Consider the following 6,919-nt stretch of genomic DNA (forward strand, 5'->3'; position numbering starts at 1 on the left):
CTTATAGAGTTCTGGCAAATTTATAAAGCCTGGTCGTGGCGAGAGCTACTATAATATTCTAATGAGTCGATTCTTTTGACTAAAGACTGTTCGCCTAAGATGGCACAGTTTCAGATTAACTTTGATTTGTGTTACTACGACCTTCGTAAATGGGGTCAAATGGGCATATTTTGGGTTATGATGGCTGTGGCTAGTCGAAGGGAATAAGTGCGATAGGAATTGTCCACCCCTTGTCGGGGTTAAAACAATATCTCAGGGCCACTCGAGGAGTAATGAACGGAAATACGTGGCCACGCTCGGAAGGTATCTATGATAGATAAATCCGGTCAATCAGTTATTCTCCAGATCGAGGAAACCACTCTCGATATGATCACTTGCAAGTACGACCCGAAAGACACCTTGCATTGAGTGGGAGATAGTAATAGGACAAGAGAATTGGTGACGCACACTTGTCGAGGACAAGTGGGAGATTGTTGGGAAATGTGTCCTCAACAATAGTGCGATCACATGATTTAAATATCATTATTTAAATCTCATTACAAGAATACGGAAGGGATGATACATTACATATATATAGTCAACTGGTCCACACTTATCGGTAATGATTGGCTGACTAGAGTTTGACATTCTTTGTCGTGCGGACGGTGGTGATCAGTTGATCCCTTGAGGTCACACCTAAAGGACGATTCCCTTAATTGAAAAGGTTAATTAATTGTATGCCGATACAGATTAATTAATTCCTTAAAATTGATCAAATGATTATCATAAGAGAGGAAATGACATCTTATTATAATGTGATTAAATGAGATTTTATTTAGTAATTTAAGAAGTTATATTACTAAAAGTAATCGGTGTTTGCGAAACACGCGAGATGAGAATGATAAGTTAGTTATAATTACAAGATGTTGTGAATTATACTAACTAGTAATTAAATGACCATTTTATGAGAAAGTAACTTTATATTACTAGTCAATTTGTTAAATATGATTTATTTAATTTGTAAATGATATTTAATTTGTTAAATATGCATTTTAAATTAAAACATGACATAAGACATGTCACATGTCACATGACATACAATTGTACAATTGACAAAAATAAAATGGACTCCATATTACACTATAGAAACCGAAATATTGGAGGTAGTATGGGTGAGTGGGTGTTTTGTTTAATGGATAAATAAAACACTATGATTACCTACAATGTAGGGTAGTCTTACACCTACTTTACTTAATAAGAACAAAAGTAAAAAAGGAAAGACCATGCATTGGTCTTACACACTCCTCCAACCGGTTTTGTGAGCATGCATAGAGAATTTTATTCTCTTAATTTCATTATCATTCATTTTTAATATCACATGCAAAAGGTTCATGTATTTTCTCCCTTCTGTCTCTTTAATCTTCATAAAAAAGATGAGATTTTAATTCAAATTGTTCATGAAAGATTACTAAAATTATTAATGTAATATATGAGTATTAGTAATCGATTTTAAGGTAAACTACATTACAAACATCTAGTACATGTTAGTTTGTGGGATTAAGGGATAGTTTTGGGTGCTACTAATTGGAGGGCTTCTAATTTGAAGTCATGAATGTTCATCCATTAATGGAATGCTCAAGAACTAACAAGAAGGAGATCTTGTTGGTGCCCATATGATGACCGAAATTATCATAGTAAGGAACATGATTTCTTCTCTTACCTTTTAGTTTGCATGCATAAGATCTAGAATTTATTTTATGACTAAATAAATTTGAAACATATAAGAATATGTTATGTAATGAGATATAGATTTCTAACACCCCAGGCCACATAGATATAGACAATGGAAAATTTGCTGCCAAAAGCTTTAATCCTTTGAGGAATAAGCTTATTGAGCCGGGATACTCGGTCAGCAAAGTTAAGCCACAATGGGTGCCATGGGGATTCATAGGGAGTCTACTCATTCAGTTTGGAACATCACCTGCACATGCAGAATCAGCATTTAAGCTTGACATGATGTTTCAACTCAGAGGCCATGGCAGGAACGACTGGAATGCTCCGAATAGATTAACACTCGAACCATACCTCTGGGTAGCCACAGACGAGGATGCCGAGCTTCTTAAGAATACCGTGGACTATGTCCAAGTGCCGTATGCGACCATCTTTGATAGGCAGCAGTCGGCCAGGTCAGAAAGCGTTGATGCCTACAACCAGGTTGTGGCTGTTTTCCAAGCAATGTACCCCTAAAACCCCTACAAAATGTGTCCGTGTCTGTGGATGAAACATCCAAGCAACGTCGTGTGTTATTTGTTGAGTGTCAAACTGTGTGTGTCTGTATCCGCCTATCATAAGCAGTGTCGTGGGCCTATATGAAAAGGCAACATAAATAAAGGTAGTGTAACCCTGTGGTCTTGTAAGATTTCTAGTAATGTTGTATAAGTAGCGTCGAGAGTATCAGTGCTTTACGTTTGTATTAAATATGCAGTTCCTTCTATTAATTTGTTCAGTGGAGATAGTTATTTAAAAAAAAAACTAAAAGGAAGATATATATATTTAAAAAATAAAAGTAAAAATAAAAGCTAATAACTTACATTATAGACCATCTCAGGATCGGGGACGTTTCTTGGATGTCATAGTTTCTTCGTTAACCCAAATACCTTCACCATGGTCATCACGCATATAGATGCTTTCAGTGTCCTCATGATCAGTGTCAACATCGTCGAAATAAGATCTAGTGGTAGAGTGATCCATTCCCTAAAAAACGACATCCTGATCATCATCAGCATTATCGGATGGACTACTCCTTCTACTCCTTTATAGACAAGACAATGAGACCACTTCTTATCCATAGGATCGGTGACATAGAACACTTGTTTAGCTTGGGATGTCATTATGAAAGGATCATCCTTATTATTGCCAACCTTACCCAGATTGACCAATGTAAATCCCATCTTATCCTTTCGGACACAATGGATGTTGTGATGAACCCAGATACATCGAAACAAAGGAATTGTGAAATCAATGTAATCTAGTACCAATATTTCTTGAATAACACCATAATAAAGGCATTTTCCCCAAATAGGCTTTTTATCTTTTGAAGTAGCAAAGTGCATAGCCTCAAATTTAGAACTCACACCACTATTTTGCATTGTGCTCAACTCATCTTGCTCACGGGTGTAAAAAGTATATCCATGAATCGCAAAACTACTGTAAAAGGTGACCCTGGCATTTGGACCTAAACCAAGACGTAGTAACCTAGGAGAGATGTCATCACCAGTTTGATTCGTACACTCTAAGACAATATTCCTAAACCACTCTGCAAACGTCTTCGTATGCTCGTTTGCAATCCACTTCTCGGTCTTGTTTGGGTGATCGTATTTGAGCTCATCTTTGTGTTGTTGAATATAATGTTGCACCTCATCTTCGTTGTTTAGCACATACGTATGTGCTAAATGCAACATTTTACGTGTCACAATTTTCTCAACCCGGCCCCTAATACCTTTTTCGGTCATCCAGTCACTATGACAATTCTTAGAAACGCCAATCAACTCCTCAGGGGAGAGATGAACGTAACAATATGATAGAGCTTCGTCTAAAATAGCGCGTTCAGCAATACAAGTTTCCGGATGATACCGATTAGATGTATAGTCCTTGTAGACTTTCATCAATCTTTGAAAAGGATACTGGTATCTCAAGTACACGGGCCCAAGGTACAAAATCTCCCTAACCAAGTGAATGGTCAGATGAATCATGATAGTGAAGAAAGAGGGTGGAAAATACAGTTCCAACTGACAAAGAGAGGTTACAACGAGGTCCTGCAATGAATCCGCGTCATTGGGATCGATGACTTTCTCGCATATGGACTGGAAGAAGAAACAGAATCTAGTTATAGCATATCTTACCTTTTCAGGTAAAATGGAATGAATAGCCACAGGTAGTAATTGTTGAATCAAAGTGTGACAATAATGTGACTTTAACCCGGTGAGTTTTAGGTCTTGCATCGACACTAGGCTTTTGATGTTCGACGAATAACCATGTGGCACTTTAATTCCATTCAAGCATGCACATAACTCTTTTTTCTCATTCCGTGAGAGGGTATAAGCTGCTGGCGGTAAAAATGTACGATTACCTCTCTTTTGTGGTGCCAACTCTAGCCTAATACCCATCATTTTCATATCTTCCCTAGCTGCGGCGTTATCCTTTGTTTTACCAGGAACATTCAGAAGGGTATTGATAATATTATCACAGACATTTTTCTCAATGTGCATAAAATCGAGGCAATGCCTGACCTCTAGGTCAGGCCAATATGGAAGTTTATAAAAAAATATGGATCTTTTCTTATAACCACGAGTAGACAATTTAGAGCCGCTCTTCTTCCCATAATCTATCTCAATATGCTTTACTTTCTGATAAACTTCATGCCCACTCAAAATTCTGGGAGGTTGACAAAGTTCTTGTCTTCCATTGAATACTTTCTGCATCTTGCGATAACAATGGTCATGATACAAGAACCTCCTATTTCCCATATACACATACTTACGAGAACACTTCAAGTATTCAGACTCGATATCCTCCCCACACAATGGACAAGCCTCTTTCTTATGAAATGTGTGCCCAAAAAGGTCGCCATAAGCCGGATAGTCAGATATTGTACACAATAACATCGCTCTCAAATTGAAAGTTTCGTTCTTATATGCATCAAATACTTCTATCCCACAACATTCGCAAATCATCTAGAAGAGGTTCCAAATAGACATCTATATCATTTCCAGGTTGTTTAGGGCCGGAAATTAACAACGACAACATCAAATATTTTCTTTTCATGCACACATATGGAGGTAAGTTATAAATAGCCAACACTACTGGCCAGGTACTATGTTGGCTACTCATGTTTCCGTGTGGGTTCATTCCATCAGTGGACAGCGCTAGACGTAAGTTTCTAGGTTCATTGCCGAACTCGGGATACTTAGCGTCGAACGATTTCCATTGCATACCATCTGCCGGGTGTCTTAGCTTTCCATCATTTATTCTTCCTGTTTCATGCCAGGTTAACATTTTTGAATCATCGGGATTCGCATAAATCCTTATGAATCTTGGTATCACTGGAAAAAACCACAACACCTTAGTCGGGATCCCTTCCTTATCCTTATAACGCCACTCCAAACATTTAGGGCAATTGGTTAAGTTTTGATATAATTTCCGATACGATATGCAATCATTTGGACATGCATGTATTTTTTCATATTTCATACCCACTCCTCTTATTAGTTTTTTCGCCTCATATGTCTTAACAGGTAGAACATTACCATCTGGAAGCAACTCTTTTATCAAGGCTAAAAAACTAGTGAAACACGTGTCACTCACCCCATTTGCCCCCTTGATATTATACAACTTCACCACAGCCTACATTTTTGTGAACTTACAACCAGGATACAGAGGTGCTTCAGACTCACACAACTTCTCATACATGTTGTTAAGGTCATCCCAATTAATAGTGTCATCACCTACATCTTCAAAAGCATTCGACTCATCATCATTCTCTTCATTATCTATAGACCCAACATTCAACTTCTCTGCTTCCAACTCTTCCAACTCAAAAAACTCGGCAAACTCAGGATCATCAGTTAGCCTTTCTTATACCTCAACATCATTTTCTTCAAAGCTATTCTCGTCCTCTAATGGTTCCCCATGAAAAATCCAACGTGTATAGGATCGACTAAATCTCCACTTTTCTAGGTGTATTTTAACTTCCGGAAAAGCCATATACCTAACATTACCACATCTTTCACAAGGACATGGAATACTAGAAGAACTTTTCAAATTGTTCGAAACTACTTCATAAAATTCAGCTAAACCATCCTTATAGTTGGGGTCACTCATATTTGCATCAATCATCCAAGTTCGAGTCATTTTTCTACATTCGTAATATATAGGCAACTAATTCAGAAAATCCAATAATAAGCAAACAAATAAACGAAATTCAGGAAATCAATTAAGCTAAATTATCAACAAATTAGATAATAACCCAAAAAATTCACAAATTCAAAAATAATCGACATTAATAGGCCAGGAAATTCAACATACAATCCTATATCTATATATAGCTTGAAAATCTTAATAAGAAATAGTTAATAAGCTAAGAAACATATACCTGATTGATAAACACGATAAGGGAAAGAAGACGGTGACAACAGTGATAGAGATGAAGACATAGAGAGATGATCAGGGAGGAATGGAGGATGATATTTGTGTATAGTAGCAGTATTAGCTTGTGTTTGTGTTTTATAGCGTATAGCAGAATAAAGCAATTTGTTGTTCTTTATATATTCATAACTTTAATAACAACGGTTATTGAGTCTACAACCGTTGTTACAACCTAATAATAACGGGTTCTAACATAACCGTTGTAATTACTTTTCACTAATTTTGCGCCAAATTATTAACAACAGTTAAAATGTATTACAGAGTAAACTGTAGTTATTAGTTTTTATAATAACAACGGTTGTGAAAATTTGACCCGTTGTTAAAACCAATAACAACGGTTAACAACACATAACCGTTGTAATTAAGTTTAGTAAAATTTCGCACAAAGATAATTATCCATTCTACAACGTCTTTTGGTGATTTTCGTTAATAAGCGTTGTTAAAGGGCTGTTGTAGTTGCTTGGATTTGTAGTAGTGCCATGTCTATTGTTTCTTTATCTTTCGCTATTGTTTTATTCATTGTTATGCGTGCCTAATTTCTTTAGTGTTAGGATTAGGGGAGCCATGATAGTAAAACAATGATGCTTTAATTGGTTTAGGAGGTTTACATGTGAGAATTGTTTGATAGCAATATAACTGTAATTATTAGGTTGAATGCATGCAACAGAAGTAATTAAACTGGTTAAATTCAGACCTAGATCGGAAGATTGGAATGAACCGACCTGCTATGAACAAT

This window comes from Silene latifolia, chromosome X (assembly GCF_048544455.1).
Source record: "Silene latifolia isolate original U9 population chromosome X, ASM4854445v1, whole genome shotgun sequence".
NCBI lineage: Eukaryota > Viridiplantae > Streptophyta > Magnoliopsida > Caryophyllales > Caryophyllaceae > Silene > Silene latifolia.